The following is a 22,318-nucleotide window of genomic DNA, read 5'->3' on the forward strand; positions in this document are numbered from 1 at the left end:
TTGTACTGAATGCGCAAATACTCGATATGTGGTAAGAGACTACACTATTCTGGCACACTGCGTGGCACTGAAGGGAAGGTTCACTATTTGACTTACGGAGCCTAGTTTTGACTCGAATTGAATGTGGACAGGAGCAAGAAAGGTGGAGCGAGGTGGTCGGATTCTTTTTATTTTTTTTAACATTTTTATTGCCTTTTGCGGTTCAGAAAATTGGCGGTCAGCCAAATCAAATTACAAAAAAATACGTATTTTTGGTGAATGATTTTTGTAAAACTTGAGTAGAATTCAATTCACCACAAAAAAATGTATCTCATTTCTAGTAAGCATCTATTCCACAGGTGTTTTTCTTATTTTTTCACAGTTGGGATGTGTGAAAATGAAAAATTACATTTGCTCCAATAATAAGTAGATTTAGATCAAAAAGTCTCATTCTGCTGTGGCAAGTAAGGTAAAAATATACATCAAATTTCTCCCAAGTGAGGTAATACCCTACAGATCATGCACTAGTGTTTGGGCACATGCAAGATTTAGAGAAGAGAAGGATCACAATTTGAGTGTCTCAGGGTTACCACCACAGAGAGGAGCCAGAAGAACGCAGAGTCTGGTGGCTCCTACTCTGCCGCTGAGAAGAAGCACTTCTCCAGTTTATTAAAAGTGTTTATTTCTTCCAGCAGAACAGGGGTTAATTGCCCTTGGAAATTCCAGCATTCAGCTGTGCTCAGTTAGCCATTCCTTTTCCCTATAAAATCTGGGCTCGATTACCAGTTTACCCTTGTCGTTGTTACCCTGCCTGTCGGGTTGGTGTACTGCAGTGCACAGTAGCACCCCCTATTCCCCGGGTGGGGGAAGAGGACAGACTAGAGCAAATCAGGGAGATAAGGAAATGGTGGAGGCCCCGGCGTTTTCACCTTCTGAAGTATCCCGGGGAATAGGGTGAACTAAGGTGCCCCCTAGAGATAAGGCCAGGAAAAGTGCCCCTGGTCCCAGGCCACTCGCCAGTCAGATCGTGACATTGCGTTTTAGAGTGCAGAATTCCCTGGAATAGTTTGTGGGTGCCATTTGCAAAGTCTCTAAAGAGTCAAAACATCAGAAATTTTCAAAAAGTTAAGCCACTTTGCAAATTACAGGAATAACCACTATTTTGACCCTACTGCAGAAATGTTAAGTGAAAGTTGCAAATATGCCATTTTAGTGTCCTGTACATTGTGCCCAGTTTGTGTTTCTGGAGATATTGTTTAACAGGTTGTCTCGAACTTAACAAATGATGATCTACTGTATTTCAATTTGAGATGGTTGTGGGTCCAACACATATAAATCATCCGAAAACTAATTTGGAAGTGGCCAAAACCAAGTCATGAATTGGTGGAATACAACAGCCTTGTATTTTGCTTAGTGGCTGCTACCGAGTACTGCAGTACATTCACTTCAATGGGAGATAAACTGTAGTACAGTATGCATCTGCGGCCAGTAAGTAAGGTGTGTGGCTGCTGTGTTCCGCCCATATATAGCTTAGTTCCAGGGATAGCCAGGACCATTTTCAGCTGTGCCCAGTGTCATATCCCACACCGATTTCATATTAATTAACTATCCAGTTTATGTCATCAACCAGTCACCTGGAGAACCCCTTTAAGTGGATTTTCCTCTCTGCATCAATGCCTTACATGCTGATGTTAAATGTGGATTGGGTGTGCTACAAGGCTTATAAAGTGGGACCATTTGGCTTTGGATGAGTGGATGTTTCTAGATAGGTTTTTTGGTAATTGTTTTGGGAATTTTTGTAACTTTTACAAATTGTACTAGACTTTTTTTTACTTTTTTACTTAATCCTAGGGTGGTACTTCAACTTTCACTTGCACGTTTGCTGATTTAAAACCATGCAATACTTATGTATTGCAGGATATTAGCCCTATCAGTTTTACACTGCCTGGAGGCATGTTAGTATTTACTTTTGGCAACAGCTTGTCGATCACCTTAGCTGGGTGACCCCAAGGAAATGACTTGGCCTGAAATTATCATGGCAACAATTGGCACTGCATGATCACAATTGCTGATTGCCGATAGGTGTAAAGAGGATGCCCCCTCCCTCAAATAAACATCTAGATACTACTATCGCTATTGACATTGGCAACTGAGGGGTTTAATGGCTGAAATCTGTGCTAGCACCAATTGCAGACCTTACAGCAGAGTATAAGCTTTACCTGACAAGTAAACACAGTGAGTAGTACATTCCCGCAAACCACCGTACATGTGTTAATTAATTAACTGGCAGAATACTGACTCAAACTAATGGTGTCACTGTTATAGATAAGATGAGTGATGTGCCACTGGGATGAGTAATGTACCACATACTGCACAGCGCCCTCCACTTCCTGCTAGTAATATGCTTGCCAGAGGCAATGAAGGCCAAATGTCTGTCAGTACTACAGCCCAGATGTCTGGTGCCAATGGTGTTGGTTCTTTTTCCGCTGCTCCTATATTCTTTGCCATGGTGTGAGCCTTTTTTCTTTTACTCTACCCCATCACTTGCCACTTCATCTTTTACCATACATTTTGTACAACGCTATAATTACAGTTGCAGTTTTTTCTTTTTGTGAAAAATTGTGGTACTATCTTTGTTCTGTCTCCGCCATCTAATTTGTTGCCTCCAATTATTTGTTTGCATAATCGCAGTTTCTCAGTATACAGTATTGATATATTCATGCCTTTATTCATCTGTAGTGCTTTGGCTCCCTCTAGCGGTCAGAGATATGTTGACTGTTCTATTTTTCTGCTATGTATTTTTTATGTCTGATCCTCCTTTGCAATGCATTATGGTAGCTCAGCCCACATTTCCCTCCAGTTTTCATTCACTTCCTCTAGTTTGCCTTCCAGGGAAGACGCTTACACTTCATTCCCCTTGCGATTGCATTGCCGGTATGTCTTTATGTTTTTTCTCTAGATATCTCTGCTCTATATTAGCCTAGCCTAACCAGTTGTACTCCTAGTTCAGTTACTAGCCTTCTAAATGTCATGCATAACGTTTATCATGTGTAGTATGTATTCGTTCTATACCATGTACTGATTCCATGTATATCATTGTTCACAGTTTCACCGCATCAATATACCAATACGTTTAATAAAGCACAGACTCAACCACAGTCTCCTTATTGGACCCGGTATAGCGGTTTAGCTGACTGGATAGCTACATGAGCCTGCCTCATTTAGTGAGGACAGAACAGTGAAACGGCAGCCATCCAACTAGTGGGATTCAAGTCACCGGCTACTCAGAGACTAAATACAGCTACAGCAATCTCTGCACAGCCAAGCACTTTCCCAAGACACCATGTCTCACAAATCGCATAGAACAAGATCTGTTACTTCCGTTTCCTCAAAGACAACATCCATCACCAGCGCGGTTGCCATTGCCCGCGCAAATGCTGAAGCCGCCAAAATACGAGCGAGCTTTGCTGACCAAGAGATGCAACTTAAATTAGAAAAAGCACGCCTAGATGATGAAGAGAGAAGGTCACGCTTAGAGAGAGCACGCATAGATCATGAGAGAGCCGATCAAGAGAGAAGGATGCAGTTAGAAAAGGCACGTGTGGATGCCGCCTTAGAAAGCCTAGCAGCAAAAAGGGAAGCTGCCGCAGCCCTCGCTGAAGCGGAATCGCTAGAAGCCGCGCAAAGCCCCAAGCTGCATAGCCAAAGCAGTACGTCAAGTCTGGAGTTTCCACTACAAGACACACCACAACGCACATCTCAGTATGTTAATGAACTTCCTGATCCAAACTATAACCCTGAACCAGCACCAGAACGAGAATACGACGTCTCCAGCGAAGTGAGCGAGAGTCACCACGAGGCTCAGCTCCAGGACAGAAACAAACTCGAAAACGTGAGACAAAACGACTCTGCTAATGACTACCTTGCCCCTCACCAGGTAACCAACGTGGATCACCCTGCTGACACACCGTACGTCAGACCGAAGCAATACGACACCGGCTGGCGCCACCCTGAGGACACTAACAGGTATGAACGCACCTCACATCACTATCAGGGCGATCCATCACCAGTGTACTCCACCGACAACCGGTTCACAACAGAATTTGCCAAGTTCTTCACACGACGTGAACTGGTTGCCAAGGGACTCATGAAATTCACTGACCAAGCTGAAGGTTACAGAGCTTGGAAAGCTTCCTTCCAAAATGTCATTAGAGACTTGGGGCTACAACACAGGGAAGAGATAGACCTGTTAGTCAAATACCTGGGAGGAGAGTCAGTCAAACACGCAGTAAGGATCAGAGACATTAATATAAACCGCCCTGAGACCGGCCTCAAAGAGATCTGGAAGAGGCTGGATGAGTGTTACGGCTCAGCAGAAGTAATAGAAAGAGCCTTGTTCAAAAGAATCGATGACTTTCCTAAAATTTCTAACAAAGGTCTCCAGAAACTTAGAGAGCTAAGCGACCTACTAAAGGAAGTCCAAGTTGCCAAATACGAGGACGACCTACAGGGACTTGCATTTCTCGACACAGCCAGAGGTGTTAACCCTATAGTCCAGAAGTTGCCCTACAATCTACAGGAGAGGTGGCTCACACATGGTTCCACATACAAATACAAACACAGTGTTCCATTTCCCCCCTTCTCCGTTTTTGTAGACTTTATACACCAACAAGCGAGAATTAGAAACGATCCCAGCTTTGACTTTGCAATGCCATATGCCACACCGTCACCACCTGCAAATCCACGCAGAACATCTGTGGCAGTACACAAGACTTATGTTTCTTCTCCAGGTTCTAATTACAGGTCTGCTGGCTGCTCCCAATCAGAGACAAAGGTGCAGGACCCTGACAAGCAGTGCCCACTTCATCAGAAGCCTCATCCTCTCCTGAAATGCAGAGCCTTCAGAGGAAAATCTATGCCAGACCGCAGAAGCTTCCTGAAAGAGAACGGTATCTGCTACAAGTGCTGCTCGTCCACAACTCATCTCGCCAAGGACTGCAAGGTCAGTGTAAAATGCACAGAATGTGGCACCACAGACCATAACACTGCTCTACACCCAGGCCCAGCTCCATGGAGTGCACAAAACACGCCAGCTGACAGTGAGCATGGCGGGGAGGAAAGGAACACTGATACAGCTACGCCAGAGATCACTTCACAATGTACCGAGGTCTGCAAAGGGACAATAGACAGTAGGTCCTGTTCAAAAATATGCCTTGTCAGAGTATACCCAAAAGGCCATAGAGACCAGGCTGTAAGACTGTATGCTATCTTGGATGATCAAAGTAATCGATCCTTGGCTAGATCAACTTTCTTTGACCTATTCAACATCAAAGGGCCAAGCACTCCCTACTCATTAAAGACATGTGCAGGTACTGTGACAACAGCGGGCAGGAAAGCTACAGACTACCAAATCGAGTCATTAGACGGACAATTCTGCCTACCACTACCTACGATCATCGAATGTAACCAGATCCCAGACAACAGATCTGAAATCCCTACGCCAGATGTAGCAATCCATCACGCTCACTTAAAGCAAATAGCACACCTTATACCAGAACTCGACCATCAGGCCCAGATAATTCTGCTGTTGGGGAGAGATATCCTGCAGGTTCATAAAGTGAGACGTCATATCAATGGACTCCACAATGCTCCCTATGCCCAAAAGCTAGACCTAGGATGGGTCATAATTGGCAACGTATGCTTGGGACACATGCACGCCCTATCTTCTGTGACAAGCATGCTGACAAATACATTGGAGAAAGGACGACCATCTCTGTTTCAACCTTGTAACAATGAGTTCCATGTCAGGGAACTGCCACACAGCATCCAACTGCCCAATCATTTAATAGACTTTACTCACGACAGCAGTATAGTGTCGGGAAGCTATGAGGATCAGTTAGGGTGCACAGTCTTCCAGAGAACTAAACAGGACAACCAAGTGGCAATGTCGGTAGAGGACAAGTTGTTCTTAGAGGTAATGGACAAGGGACTCGTTAAAGATGAGACCAACAGCTGGGTCGCACCTCTTCCCTTCAAAACCCACAGACCACGTCTACCGAACAACAAAAATCAGGCATTACAACGTTTCTCCTCTCTCAAACGTAATCTGCAAAAGAAACCAGAGATGAAAGATCACTTTTTCTCCTTCATGTCAAAGATTTTTGAAAACTGTCACGCAGAACTAGCTCCCACTTTCAAAGACTCTGAAGAATGCTGGTTCCTACCCATGTTCGGAGTATACCACCCTAAGAAACCAGGCCAGATTAGAGTCGTGTTCGATTCCAGTGCCAAATTTAATGATGTCTCCCTAAATGACGTTCTACTAACAGGACCAGACCTCAATAACAAACTGCTGGGAGTACTTATGCGCTTCCGTAAGGATTCCATTGCCTTCATCGCTGACATCCAGCAAATGTTCCATTGTTTCCTTGTGAGAGAGAGAGACAGGAACTTCCTAAGATTCTTCTGGTACAGAGACAATGATCCTACTAAAGAAGTCACAGAGTACCGCATGAGAGTGCACATCTTCGGCAACAGTCCTTCCCCTGCCGTCGCCATTTACGGACTCAAAAGGTCAGCTCAGGAAGGAGAAGCAGAATACGGAGAAGATGTCAGAAGATTCATAGAAAAGGACTTTTATGTCGACGACTGTCTCAAAGCAATGCCTTCAATTGAGACTGCCATCAGTCTTCTCAGGAGAGCCCAGGACATGCTTGCCTGCTCGAACCTTAGGCTTCATAAAATAGCCTCAAACAGCCAAGAACTCATGGAAGCGTTCCCTTCTCAGGACCTATGTAATGGTCTCAGAGACCTGGACCTGGGGTCAGACCCCGCACCAATGCAACGCAGCCTTGGGCTTCTCTGGAATCTACAGTCAGACACTTTCACCTTTCAGGTCAACCAGGAAGAAAGGCCTTTCACACGTAGAGGCGTCCTGTCTACCATCAACAGTCTGTACGATCCCTTGGGTTTCGCAGCTCCTGTTACTATACAAGGCAAGGCCCTACTAAGAGACTTAACTAGGGAAACATCTGACTGGGATGCACCTCTGCCACCTGATAAGAGGATCCAGTGGGAAGAGTGGAAGAACTCGTTAGCGGCACTCTCCAACCTGAATGTGCCAAGACCATACGCCCCTGTGCCATCTACTGAAATACAAAGCCAAAGACTGTACGTATTTGCAGATGCTTCTGTCAAAGCGATTGCCACTGTTGCCTACCTGAGAACTGTAGATTCCAAATGTCAGTGCCACATTGGTTTCATTATGGGAAAGGCCAAACTCGCACCACAACCAGAGCACACTATACCCAGGTTAGAGCTTTGTGCCGCAGTCCTAGCCATTGAGTTAGCAGAGTTCATCACATCCGAAATGGATATCGACCTGACACAGGCCAAGTTCTACTCGGACAGCAAAGTAGTCCTGGGATATATCCACAACGAAACCAGGCGATTCTACGTTTATGTCAATAACAGAGTGCTACGAATCAGGAGATCAGTTCATCCAAAGCAGTGGCATTACATACCCACAGACCAGAATCCTGCAGATCATGCAACTAGAGCAGTTGACGCAAGTCGACTAGTAAGCACAACGTGGCTGTCAGGACCAAAATTATTGCACATTGAGGAATGTTTTCCAGACACCTTTGAACTAGTAGGAGAGGACTCAGATGTTGAAATCCGCCCTCAGGTGTCTACACTTCATACAATGACCTCTGTCATCCAGCTTGGATCTTGCAGGTTCGACAGATTCTCAAGTTGGAAGTCACTTACTCGAGCTATTACCTGCCTGACTCATATAGCTCGCTCATTCAAGACCACCAGAACTTGTGGCACAGAAAAATGTAAAGGTTGGCATCTTTGTAAAAATACCTATGTTACCTCCGACTTAGAGTTCTCTAGAAATCACATCATCCTCACTGTTCAAAGAGAATCCTACTTTGCAGAAATCCAATGTCTTATCAACAAAGCTCCAATACCAGTGAGCAGCGTATTGAGAAAACTCGACCCATTCATCGACAACAGTGGCCTACTGAGAGTAGGAGGCCGACTCAAAGAAGCTGAGATGGGGTTTGTGGAGAAATTCCCTCTTATACTTCCCGGAAAATGTCATGTTGCCTACCTAATCGTACAACATTACCACAATCTGGTCAAGCACCAAGGAAGACTATTTACTGAAGGAGCCATCAGGTCTGCCGGTGTGTGGATCGTTGGTGCAAAGAGACTCATCAGTAGTGTCATCTACAAATGTATTACCTGCCGTAAGCTTCGTGGTTCGACTCAAACTCAAAAGATGGCTGACCTACCAGCAGATAGACTCAGCCCAGACCCTCCCTTTACCAGCGTTGGTCTCGATGTGTTCGGGCCTTGGTCAGTTGTTACACGTCGTACTAGAGGCGGCCAAGCCAATAGTAAACGTTGGGCAGTCATGTTCACTTGCATGTCAATCAGAGCCGTCCACATAGAGGTCATTGAGTCCCTCGACACGTCAAGCTTCATCAATGCCTTAAGACACTTTATTGCCATCCGTGGTCCTATCAAGCACATACGCTCAGACAGAGGTACCAACTTCGTCGGTGCAGCAAAGGAATTGGGAATACCTTCAAATCTAGACTATAAGACTCTTGAGAGGTTCCTCAGTGACCAAAGTTGCACATGGTCATTCAACCCACCTCATTCTTCACATATGGGAGGATCTTGGGAGCGAATGATTGGTCTAGTACGGAGAATTCTTGACTCCACTCTTCTTCAAGAAGGGGCAGCGAGGCTCACCCATGAAAGCCTCATCACCTTCATGGCAGAAGCTGCAGCTATAATTAACGCAAGACCCCTGGTTCCAGTTCCTAACGACCCTGAGGAGCCCTTGTTATTGACTCCAGCTACTCTACTTACCCAGAAAACGGGACTGTCCAGTGCCCCTCCAGGAGGATTCGACGCTAAGGACCTCTACAAGCGCCAATGGAGACAGGTACAAAGTCTTGCAAATACTTTCTGGGACAGGTGGCGCAAACAATATTTGTCTACTCTGCAGCCACGTACGAAGTGGCAATCTACTAAACCTAATCTGAACGTAGGTGACCTTGTTCTTGTGAAGGACTGTCAAATTCACCGGAACCAGTGGCCACTTGGTCTAGTTACCGCAACGTTCCCCAGCAAGGATGGCAATGTCCGCAAAGTTGAACTAAGGATGACCAAAGGGAATGAACCTAAGACATTTTCCAGACCGGTATCTGAACTGGTCCTATTGTTGCCTTCGGAAGAAAGGAGTAGTGACATCCGTTGATGTCAGACGGGGAGTGTTCTGTCTCCGCCATCTAATTTGTTGCCTCCAATTATTTGTTTGCATAATCGCAGTTTCTCAGTATACAGTATTGATATATTCATGCCTTTATTCATCTGTAGTGCTTTGGCTCCCTCTAGCGGTCAGAGATATGTTGACTGTTCTATTTTTCTGCTATGTATTTTTTATGTCTGATCCTCCTTTGCAATGCATTATGGTAGCTCAGCCCACATTTCCCTCCAGTTTTCATTCACTTCCTCTAGTTTGCCTTCCAGGGAAGACGCTTACACTTCATTCCCCTTGCGATTGCATTGCCGGTATGTCTTTATGTTTTTTCTCTAGATATCTCTATATTAGCCTAGCCTAACCAGTTGTACTCCTAGTTCAGTTACTAGCCTTCTAAATGTCATGCATAACGTTTATCATGTGTAGTATGTATTCGTTCTATACCATGTACTGATTCCATGTATATCATTGTTCACAGTTTCACCGCATCAATATACCAATACGTTTAATAAAGCACAGACTCAACCACAGTCTCCTTATTGGACCCGGTATAGCGGTTTAGCTGACTGGATAGCTACATGAGCCTGCCTCATTTAGTGAGGACAGAACAATCTTGCTTTTGCTTTATAGCCCACTGAAACTGAAGAAAAAATTTATAATTGCACTTTAAAGGGAACCTGTCAGCAGGACTGTTACAGTAACCTACAGACAGTGACAGGTCGGCACCATTGTACTGATTAATGATACCTAGAATGATTAATCATAACTGGGTGGATGAAATCCGTCTTGTGGTTGTTGTTTAATCTTTATTTTCAGTTTTGAGTTAATGATATCTTAGTGCTTTGGGGCAGCCTGTGGGGGGGTCTTCATATGGTGCTCTGATTAGCTATTCATAATGATGGTTTCTGACAGGTCACTGATCTTTCAGTGACCTGTCCCCTAGTTTACATAATGAATATTATATATGCATATTGAAAAAACCTTCTGCAGGCAAACAGCAGCCATGGCACCTGCACTGCAGCATAATCGCATGTGTACTGTGTATAGAATTAATATGTTTGATGTTGTCCTGATAAAAAAATATTTGTTTGAAAATGGCGCAGTAGCAGCTATCAGTGATCCACTTTTTTTCCAATATGTATATATAATATTCATTATTTAATCTAGGGTGCAGGGCACTGAGGGATCAGTGACCTGTCAGAAGCCATACTAAGGAATACCTAATCAGAGCACCACATAAAGCCCCCCCCCACAGGCCGCCCCGGAGCATGAACATATCATTAGCTCAAAACTGAAAATAAGGATTAAACAACAACCACAAGATGGATTTCATCAAACAAGGTATAATTTTAATCAGTATAATGGCGCCAACCTGACAGTGTCTGCAGTTTACTGTGCACAATTCTGCTGACAGGTTCCCTTTAAACACATTAGGAAAATTGCCAGCTACACAATATAACACCGGGTCTCACATTAATGCTGCTGCCACCTCTCCTGTCTCTCTCACCATCAGTTGAATCTTTATATTATTCCCTGAGTTCTACACTTTTTTTCTTCAGAGCTGAAATTGTACAACACATTACTTTCTGAAATAATTGTCCATTGTTTAAGGGCTTTATCTTCCCATCTGTATTGCCAAGCTGTGACCCTCGACATACTCTCACTGTCCTAAAATCAACCTAAATGTGAGCTGCATTCTAAGTATAGGCAATTGAATTGTACAGGCTTTGATAGTCCTTCTTGGTTGGTTGCACTATACCATGTGATGTGATAGCTGTAGGGCATTATGAGGAATCCCACACAGTCACACTTGAGTTCATGTCAGCCTTCTGTGACTGATGCAATTTCTAAAAATTTGTCTGACATTTTTTTAATGATTCGCACAAATCAAATTGCAAATTGTTCAAATTCTCATAAAATTTTTCTCAATTTCCATTTCCATTGAATTGATTTAATCATCTCTAGTTGCAGTTGAATGTGTAGATGTTGGGGGGTGTTCAACTATCTCCTTAAAATAGCTCTCCCACAAACTTTTATTTTTGTCAAACTATGTATATGTGGATGCACTGCAGTGTCAGTGTGTTAAAATACTCACCTTTTTACCATCTTTTCCAGTATTCAGTGCAGTTTAGCTCCTCTTTTGAGTGATGTAATTGCTTTTCAGATTTTCTGGGGCACATTGCGCTCTGTGTAGCCCAGAAGTGGCTTTTACAATGTAAGCCTATGAAGCGTCAACACGAGGATCCATTGGCTTGCATTGTAAATAGACTTCTGGCTAATGCATAGAACATAGAGTGATCTGGATAGTCTGAAGAGCAGTAATCTCACTCAGAAGAGGACAAGAGAAGAGCTGGATACTAGATCTGGATTCTGTACATTACAGTATATACAATGGGGAAAATAAGCATTTGACACGCTGCCGATTATGCAAGTTTTCCCACCTACAAAGAATGGAGAGGTCTGCAATTTTTATCCTAGGTAGACTTAAATTGTGAGAGACAGAATCTAAAGATAAAACCAGAAAATCACATTGTATGATTTTTAAATAATTACATTGCATTTTATTGCATGAAATAAGTATTTGATCACCTACGAACAAGCAAGAATTCTGGCTCTCACAGACTAGTTAGTTTTTCTTTAACCCCTTAATCCCGTATGACGTACTATCCCGTCAAGGTGACCTGGGACTTAATTCCCGGTGACGGGATAGTACGTCATACGCGATCGGCCGCGCTCATGGGGGGAGCGCGGCCGATCGCGGCCGGGTGTCAGCTGCCTATCGCAGCTGACATCCGGCACTATGTGCCAGGAGCGGTCACGGACCGCCCCCGGCACATTAACCCCCGGCACACCGCGATCAAACATGATCGCAGTGTACCGGCGGTATAGGGAAGCATCACGCAGGGAGGGGGCTCCCTGCGGGCTTCCCTGAGACCCCCGGAGCAACGCGATGTGATCGCGTTGCTCTGAGGGTCTCCTACCTCCTTCCTCCCTGCAGGTCCCGGATCCAAGATGGCCGCGGCATCCGGGTCCTGCAGGGAAGGAGGTGGCTTACCGAGTGTCTGCTCAGAGCAGACGCTGGTAAGCCTGCACCGATGTAAGTGAGATTGGTGATCTGACAGAGTGCTGTGCACACTGTCAAATCACCGATCTGTGATGTCCCCCCCTGGGACAAAGTAAAAAAGTAAAAAAAAATTTTTTCCACATGTGTAAAAAAAAAATAAAAAAATTCCTAAATAAATAATAAAAAAAATATATATATTATTCCCATAAATACATTTCTTTATCTAAATAAAAAAAAAAAAAAACAATAAAAGTACACATATTTAGTATCGCCGCGTCCGTAATGACCCAACCTATAAAACTGCCCCACTAGTTAACCCCTTCAGTAAACACCGTAAGAAAAAAAAAAAAAACGAGGCAAAAAACAACGCTTTATTACCATACCGCCGAACAAAAAGTGGAATAACACGCGATTAAAAAGACTGATATAAATAACCATGGTACTGCTGAAAACGACATCTTGTCCCGCAAAAAACAAGCCGCCATACAGCATCATCAGCAAAAAAATAAAAAAGTTATAGTCCTGAGAATAAAGCGATACCAAAATAATTATTTTTTCTATAAAATAGTTTTTATCGTATAAAAGCGCCAAAACATAAAAAAATGATATAAATGAGGTATCACTGTAATCGTACTGACCCGACGAATAAAACTGCTTTATCCATTTTACCAAACGTGGAATGGTATAAACGCCTCTCCCAAAAGAATTTCATGAATAGCAGGTTTTTGGTCATTCTGCCTCACAAAAATCAGAATAAAAAGTGATCAAAAATGGTCACGTGTCCGAAAATGTTACCAATAAAAACGTCAGCTCGTCCCACAAAAAACAAGACCTCACATGACTCTGTGGAGCAAAATGTGGAAAAATTATAGGTCTCAAAATGTGGAGACGCAAAAACTTTTTTGCTATAAAAAGCGTCGCTGGTTTCACACTTGCGTTTTTGTCTGCAGCGTTTTTTGCACAAAAAAACGCATGCGTTTTTTCCCTATATTTAACATTGAAAACGCATGCGGTTTTTTGTACGCATTTGGTCGCGTTTTCAAACGCATGCGTTCATTTTCAGAAATACAACCTGCAGTATTTTCTTGCGTTTTTAAGCACATGCGTTTGCGTTAAAAACGCATGCGTTTTTATCGGAAAAAAACAAACAGAAAACACACTGAAAAGCCACCCACCACCATCAAGGTGATAAAGGGATCCAAACCCTAACTCTACCCCTAACCTCACCCCTAACCGTTTAATGAACATTTTCTGACAGTCATAGTGCCACGTATTTCAGTGCCACATATTTCAGTGCCACATATTTCAGTGCCACATATTTCAGTGCCACGTATTTCAGTGCCACGTATTTCAGTGCCACATATTTCAGTGCCACGTATCACGTATTTCAGTGCCACGTGTTTCAGTGCCACGTATTTAAGTGCCACGTATCACGTATTTCAGTGCCACGCATCACGTATTTCAGTGCCACGTATTTAAGTGCCACGTATTTCAGTTGCACGTATTTCAGTGCCACGTATCACGTATTTCAGTGCCACGTGTTTCAGTGCCACGTATTTAAGTGCCACGTATCACGTATTTCAGTGCCACGTATGACGTATTTCAGTGCCACGTATTTAAGTGCCACGTATTTCAGTGCCACGTATTTCAGTGCCACGTATTTCAGTGCCACGTATTTCAGTGCCACGTATTTCAGTCACGTTTAGGGTTAGGGTTAGGGGTAGGGTTAGGGCTAGGGTTGGAGGTAAAGTTAGGGTTAGGGTTGGGGCTAAAGTTAGGGTTGGGGCTAAAGTTAGGGTTAGGGTTGGGGCTAAAGTTAGGTTTAGGGTTTGGATTACATTTACGGTTTGGATTAGGGTTGGGATTAGAATTATGGGTGTGTCAGGGCTAGGGTTGTGGTTAGGGTTACCGTTGGGATTAGGGTTAGGGGTGTGTTTGGGTTAGGGTTTCAGGTAGAATTGGGGAGTTTCCACTGTCCAGGCACATCAGGGGCTCTCCAAACGCGACATGGCGTCCAATCTCAATTCCAGCCAATTCTGCGTTGAAAAAGTAAAACAGTGCTCCTTCCCTTCCAAGCTCTCCCGTGCGCCCAAAAAGGGGTTTACCCCAACATATGGGTTATCAGCGTACTCGGGACAAATTGAACAACAACTTCTGGGGTCCAAGTTCTCTTGTTATCCTTGGGAAAATAAAAATTTGGGGGGCTAAAAATCATTTTTGTGGGAAAAAAAAGATGTTTTATTTTCACGGCTCTGTGTTATAAACTGTAGTGAAACACTTGGGGGTTCAAAGTTATCACAACACATCTAGATAAGTTCCCTGGGAGGTCTAGTTTCCAATATGGGGTCACTTGTGCGGGGTTTGTACTGTTTGGGTACATCAGGGGCTCTGCAAATGCAACGTGACGCCTGCAGACCAATCCATTTAAGGCTGCATTCCAAATGGCGCTCCTTCCATTCCGAGCTCTGTCATGCGCCCAAACAGTGGTTCCCCCCCACATATGGGGTATCAGCGAACTCAGGACAAGTTGGAAAAACAAATTTTGGGGTCCAATTTATTCTGTTACCCTTGTAAAAATACAAAGCTGGGGGCTAAAAAATCATTTTTGAGAAAAAAATATATATATTTTCACGGCTCTGCGTTATAATCTGTAGTGAAACACTTGGGGGTTCAAAGCTCTCAAATCACATCTAGATAAGTTCCTTAGGGGGTCTACTTTCCAAAATGGTGTCACTTGTAGGGAGTTTCAATGTTTAGGCACATCAGGGGCTCTCCAAACACAACATGGCGTCCCATCTCAATTCCAGTCAATTTTGCATTGAAAAGTCAAATGCCGCTTCTTCCCTTCCAAGCTCTGCCATGCGCCCAAACAATGGTTTACACCCACATATGGGGTATCAGTGTACTCAGGACAAATTGCACAACATTTTTTGGGATCCAATTTCTTCTCTTACCCTTGGGAAAATAAAAAATTGGGGGCGAAAAGATAATTTTTGTGAAAAAATATGATTTTTTATTTGTACGGCTCTGCATTATAAACTTCTGTGAAGCACTTGGTGGGTCAAAGTGCTCACCACACATCTAGATAAGTTCCTTAGGGGGTCTACTTTCCAAAATGGTGTCACTTGTAGGGAGTTTCAATGTTTAGGCACATCAGGGGCTCTCCAAACGCAACATGGCATCCCATCTCAATTCCAGTCAATTTTGCATTGAAAAGTCAAATGGCGCTTCTTCCCTTCCAAGCTCTGCCATGCGCCCAAACAATGGTTTACACCCACATATGGGGTATCAGCGTACTCAGGACAAATTGCACAACATTTTTTGGGATCCAATTTCTTCTCTTACCCTTGGGAAAATAAAAAATTGGGGGCGAAAAGATAATTTTTGTGAAAAAATATGATTTTTTATTTGTACGGCTCTGCATTATAAACTTCTGTGAAGCAATTGGTGGGTCAAAGTGCTCACCACACATCTAGATAAGTTCCTTAGGGGGTCTACTTTCCAAAATGGTGTCACTTGTAGGGAGTTTCAATGTTTAGGCACATCAGGGGCTCTCCAAACGCAACATGGCGTCCCATCTCAATTCCAGTCAATTTTGCATTGAAAAGTCAAATGGCGCTTCTTCCCTTCCAAGCTCTGCCATGCGCCCAAACAATGGTTTACACCCACATATGGGGTATCAGCGTACTCAGGACAAATTGTACAACAACTTTTGGGGCCCATTTTTTCCTGCTACCCTTGGTAAAATAAAACAAATTGGAGCTGAAATAAATTTTGTGTGAAAAAAAGTTAAATGTTCATTTTTATTTAAACATTCCAAAAATTCCTGTGAAACACCTGAAGGGTTAATAAACTTCTTGAATGTGGTTTTGAGCACCTTGAGGGGTGCAGTTTTTAGAATGGTGTCACACTTGGGTATTTTCTATCATATAGACCCCTCAAAATGACTTCAAATGAGATGTGGTCCCTAAAAAAAAATGGTGTTGTAAAAATGAGAAATTTCTGGTCAAATTTTAACCCTTATAACTCCCTAACAAAAAAAAATGTTGGTTCCAAAATTGTGCTGATGTAAAGTAGACATGTGGGAATTGTTACTTATTAAGTATTTTGCGTGACATATGTCTGTGATTTAAAGGCATAAAAATTCAAAGTTGGAAAATTGCGAAATTTTCTAAATTTTTGCCAAATTTCCATTTTTTTTCACAAATAAACGCAAGTTATATAGAATAAATTTTACCGCTATCATGAAGTACAATATGTCATGAGAAAACTATGTCAGAATCGCCAAGATCCGTCAAAGCGTTCCAGAGTTATAGCCTCATAAAGGGACAGTAGTCAGAATTGTAAAAATTGGCCCGGTCATTAACGTGCAAACCACCCTCGGGGCTTAAGGGGTTAATAATCCCTCCTACTCTGCACTCATTACCTGTATGAATTGCACCTGTTTAAACTTGTTACCTGTATAAAAGACACCTGTCTACATACTCAATCACATTACAACCTATCCACCATGACCACCAGGGGCAAAATTGTAGACTTGCACAAGGCTGGGATGGGCTACAGGACAATAGGCAAGCAGCTTGGTGAGAAGGGAACAACTCTAGGCACAATTATTAGAAAATGAAAGAAACACAAGATCGCTATTAATCTTTCTTGGTCTGGGGCTCCATGCAAGTTCCCGCCTTTTGAGGTAAGGATGATTCTCAGAAAGGTCAGGAATCAGCCCAGAACTACACAGGAGGGTCTGGTCAATGACCTGTAGTGAGCTTGGATCACAGTCTCAAATATTACTGTTAGTAACACACTTCGCCATCATGAATTCAAATCCTGCAGGGTCCCCCTGCTCACAACAGCACATGTCCTGGCCCATTTGAAGTTCGCCAATGACCATCTGGATGTTTCAGAGAAGGCATGGGAGAAGGTCATGTGGTCAGATGAGACCAAAATAGAACTTTTTAGCATCAACTCCACTCGCCGTGTTTGGAGGAAGAAGAATAATGAGTACAACCCCAAGAACACCATCCTAACCATGAAGCATAGTGGTGGAAACATCATACTTTGGGGGTGCTTTTCTGCACAGGGTGCATTTCAAGGTCCTGGAGTGGCCTAGCAAGTCTCCAGACCTGAACACAATAGAAAATCTTTGGCGGGAGAGCAAACTCAATGCTGCCCAGCAACAGGCCCGAAACCTGAAAGGTCTGGAGAAGATCTGTATGAAGGAATGGGCCAAAATCCCTGCTGGAGTGTGTGCAAACTTAATCAAGAACTGCAGGAAACGTCTCACCTCTGTAATTTCAAACAAAGGTTTCTTTACCAAATATTAACTTCTGTTTTTCTATTGTATCAAATACTGATTTCATGCAATAAAATGCAAAATAATTATGTAAAGATCATACAATGTGATTTTCTGGATTTTTTTTATATTCTGCCTCTTACAGTTGAAGTGTACCTACGATAAAAATTACAGACCTCTCCATTCTTTGTAGATGGGAAAACTTGTAAAATCGGTAGTGTGTCAAATAGCTACTTTCCCCACTGTACTGTATATGTATACACATATTTAGGGAAAAAATTTCTTCATGAAAGTGAAGTCCTTAAAAACGATTGCATAACAAATGTAAAAACTCAGTAGAGTCACTTGTGAAATGCATACACACCTTCTCAGATTAACACTAATTTTAGAAAAAAAAGTCTGCAAAAACATTGTGCTGATTTGCTGCTTTCTAGTGCACGAAGAATGAAGAAAAAAGTGTAATTGAAATCTAGCAGCACAAATGTCAACTATGCCATATCACTGATCTATCACACTGAGTTTTCTCTGACTCAGCTTTTAAACAGGCTCTGATAATCCCTCTTGATTAGCTGCGCTATATCATGTGTTGTGATACCGGTAAAGCAATATGGGGAAGCCTAGGCAGTTGTGCCAGCGGTCATGGGATCCTCCTGTTGCTGATGCAATCTTCTGCAATGTGTAAAATAGTGCCTAGAATTTTGTGAGGATGTTTGTGCAAATCAGATTGCAAATTGTATGAAAAAAAAAATAACGATTAAAATATATCTATATTTATTTTCCTAAAATACAAAGGAAATGTGTCATCTTTAACTTTATGCCTTTAGAGATAATTTCATCTTCAATTTGCTTAACTGTTCACAAAAACAGTGATTTTGACCACAGGTGCCCAAACTTTTACATGCCACTATAGTATAGTATAGTAGTATAGCAACTGAGTTTAACTGAGTTAAAATAACAGCCGCTATCTTCCAATTTCCAGGCAGACACTCACTACACCCATGCGTAACTCAAAGAACAAGTGGATGCCACTGGATTATTTATCATTAAGGGCTGGTGGAGGTCATAAAGTTTGTTCCCCTATACAATATGGTCACTGGGGCAATTGCCACGACACTGTTCTGATCCCATATTGTTCTATTATTTATATGGAAACATTTTGAATTTTTTTTCTATTCATAAGGAATTTCAAATATGATTTTATTTCCAAATGTCCATAACACCACAAACATGGAAATCTACAGACGACAGGATGCACATTCAAATATACTACACATTTAAATTAGACTTAAGAAAATTTAAACAACTTCTCATGTCAGTCTTGATTACATTTCAGTTGCATTAAATACATTTTTGTGCATCTTTGGACTATCTGTGAGCCATAAACTGAAACCAACAACAGTTATGAATGCAGTACAGTTAACTTGTTGGCTTAAGCATTGCCCAGACCCTTTTGTGTACCAACCAAACAAGAACTAAAACTTTTTTGTGTAACTACTAGTGTTGAGCGATACCGTCCGATACTTGAAAGTATCGGTATCGGAAAGTATCGGCCGATACCGGCAAAGTATCGGATCCAATCCGATACCGATGCCCGATACCAATACAAGTCAATGGGACTCAAGTATCGGACGGTATTCCTGATGGTTCCCAGGGTCTGAAGGAGAGGAAACTCTCCTTCAGGCCCTGGGAACCATATTAATGTGTAAAAGAAAGAATTAAAATAAAAAATATTGATATACTCACCTCTCCGAGGGAACCGGCAGCGTTGTTTGCTTAAAATTCGCGCTTTTCTTTCCTTACGTGAAGTCCCGGCTTTGTGATTGGTTGCGTCGCAGTCACATGGGCTACGCAACCAATCACAGCAAGCCGTGACGTAATTTCAGGTCCTTAAGGATTTTAAAATTACGTCCCGGCTTTGTGATTGGTTGCGTCGCAGTCACATGGGCGACGCAACCAATCACAGCAAGCCGTGACGTAATTTCAGGCCCTTAAGGATTTTAAAATTACGTCCCGGCTTTGTGATTGGTTGCATCGCAGTCACATGGGCGACGCAACCAATCACAAGCCGTGACGTCACGGGAGGCTGGACACGCGCGCATTTTAAAATGCGCGCTTGTCCAGCCTCCCGTGACGTCCCGGCTTGTGATTGGTTGCATCGCGGTCAACCAATCACAAGCCAGGAGGCTGGACACACGCGCATTTTAAAATGCGCGCTTGTCCAGCCTCCCGTGACGTCCCGGCTTGTGATTGGTTGCATCGCGGTCAACCAATCACAAGCCGGGAGGCTGGACACGCGCGCATTTTAAAATGCGTGCGTGTCCAGCCTCCCGGCTTGTGATTGGTTGACCGCGATGCAACCAATCACAAGCCGGGACGTCACGGGAGGCTGGACAAGCGCGCATTTTAAAATGCGCGCGTGTCCAGCCTCCCGGCTTGTGATTGGTTGACCGCGATGCAACCAATCACAAGCCGGAACGTCACGGGAGGCTGGACAAGTGCGCATTTTAAAATGCGCGCGTGTCCAGCCTCCCGTGACGTCACGGCTTGTGATTGGTTGCGTCGCCCATGTGACTGCGACGCAACCAATCACAAAGCCGGGACGTAATTTTAAAATCCTTAAGGGCCTGAAATTACATCACGGCTTGCTGTGATTGGTTGCGTCGCCCATGTGACTGCGACGCAACCAATCACAAAGCCGGGACGTAATTTTAAAATCCTTAAGGACCTGAAATTACGTCACGGCTTGCTGTGATTGGTTGCGTCGCCCATGTGACTGCGACGCAACCAATCACAAGCCGGGACTTCACGTAAAGGAAAGAAAAGCGCGAATTTTAAACAAAGAACGCTGCCGCTTCCCTCGGTAAGGTGCAGGCTGCGTCGGAGAGGTGAGTATAGCAATATTTTTTATTTTAATTCTCTCTTTTACACATTTTTACATTAATGTTGTTTCGATACCGATACCCGATACCACAAAAGTATCGGATCTCGGTATCGGAATTCCGATACCCGCAAGTATCGGCCGATACCCGATACTTGCGGTATCGGAATGCTCAACACTAGTAACTACGAATTTTGCCAAACAAAACTGCGACCTTTATATCTTAGAAGAGTGGTGTAAAGGATTTGATGAATTCGCTCCATGGTATTTGTCCTGGATATTCTTAATAATGCCTTTGTCTTGTCTGTTATGGACTGGTAATTTAGGAGCGACATGCGACTAGCTCTGGGCAGGTGGTAACTATACAGACCGCAGTCCCTGATCTTAACACAACACTAGCAGTAGCCGTGGAATGTTCCTGTCACTCCCTGGACATCTCGTCACAGCCGGAGAACTAGCTACCCCTAAAGGTAGAAACAGGAAAGCTATCTTGCCTCAGAGAAAGTCCCCAAAGGATAGGACAGCCCCCCACAAATATTGGCTGTGAGAGGAGAAGGAAATGACATACGTAGTATGAAACAAGATTTAGCAAAGGAGGCCAATTCTAGCTAGATAGACAGTAAGGAAAGAAACACTGTGCGGTCAGTAATAAAAACTAGAAAAAGTCCACCGCAGAGATATGCAAAAATCTCCACACCTGACTAAAGGTGTGGAGGGCAAAATCTGCAGCCCAGAGCTTCCAGCTTAGCTAAATAGATACATACTGATAAGCTGGACAAATGAACAAAACATAAATGTGCTGAACAATAAGTCCACAACAAGTGGACTGCAAAAGGACAAGCAAGGACTTAACTTTGCTGAACGGGTCAGAGTGTCAGGGAAATCCGAGAGCCATGCCTCCAGGCAAGAACAATTGGCAACTGGCATTGATTGAGGGATAAAGCCAGACTAAAATAGCCGAGCAGAAAGAAGATCAGTGGAAGCAGCTGCTGATACTAAATCCAAGAAGCAGCTATACCACTCAAAACCACAGGAGGGAGCCCAAGAGCAGAATTCACAAAAGTGCTACTTACAACCACTGGAGGGAGCCCAAGAGTGGAATTCACAACAGTACTCACCCCTTAAGGAGGGGTCACCGAACCCTCACCAGAGCCCCCAAGCCGATCAGGACGAGCCAAGTGAAAAGCACGAACCAAATCTGCGGCATGGACATCGGAGGCAACCACCCAAGAATTATCCTCCTGGCCATAACCCTTCCACTTGACAAGATACTGAAGCCTCCGCCTCGAAAAACAAGAATCCAAAATTTTCTCAACCACATATTCCAATTCCCCCTCAACCAACACCGGGGCAGGAGGATCAACAGAGGGAACCACAGGTACCACATATCTCTGCAACAACGATCTATGGAAAACATTGTGGATGGCAAAAGAGGCTGGAAGGGCCAAACGAAAAGATACTGGATTGATAATCTCAGAAATCTTATAAGGACCAATAAACCGAGGCTTGAACTTAGGGGAAGAAACCTTCATAGGAACATGACGAGAAGATAACCAGACTAAATCCCCCACACAAAGCCGAGGACCAACACACCGACGGCGGTTAGCAAAACGCTGAGCCTTTTCCTGAGACAACGTCAAATTGTTTACCACATGAGTCCAAATCTGCTGTAACCTGTCCATCACGGAATCAACACCAGGACAATCAGAAGGCTCAACCTGCCCTGAAGAAAAACGAGGATGGAAACCAAAATTACAAAAAAAAGGCGAAACCAAAGTAGCCGAACTGGCCCGATTATTAAGGGCAAACTCAGCCAACGGC

The sequence above is a fragment of the Ranitomeya variabilis genome, chromosome 6 (assembly GCF_051348905.1).
Source record: "Ranitomeya variabilis isolate aRanVar5 chromosome 6, aRanVar5.hap1, whole genome shotgun sequence".
NCBI lineage: Eukaryota > Metazoa > Chordata > Amphibia > Anura > Dendrobatidae > Ranitomeya > Ranitomeya variabilis.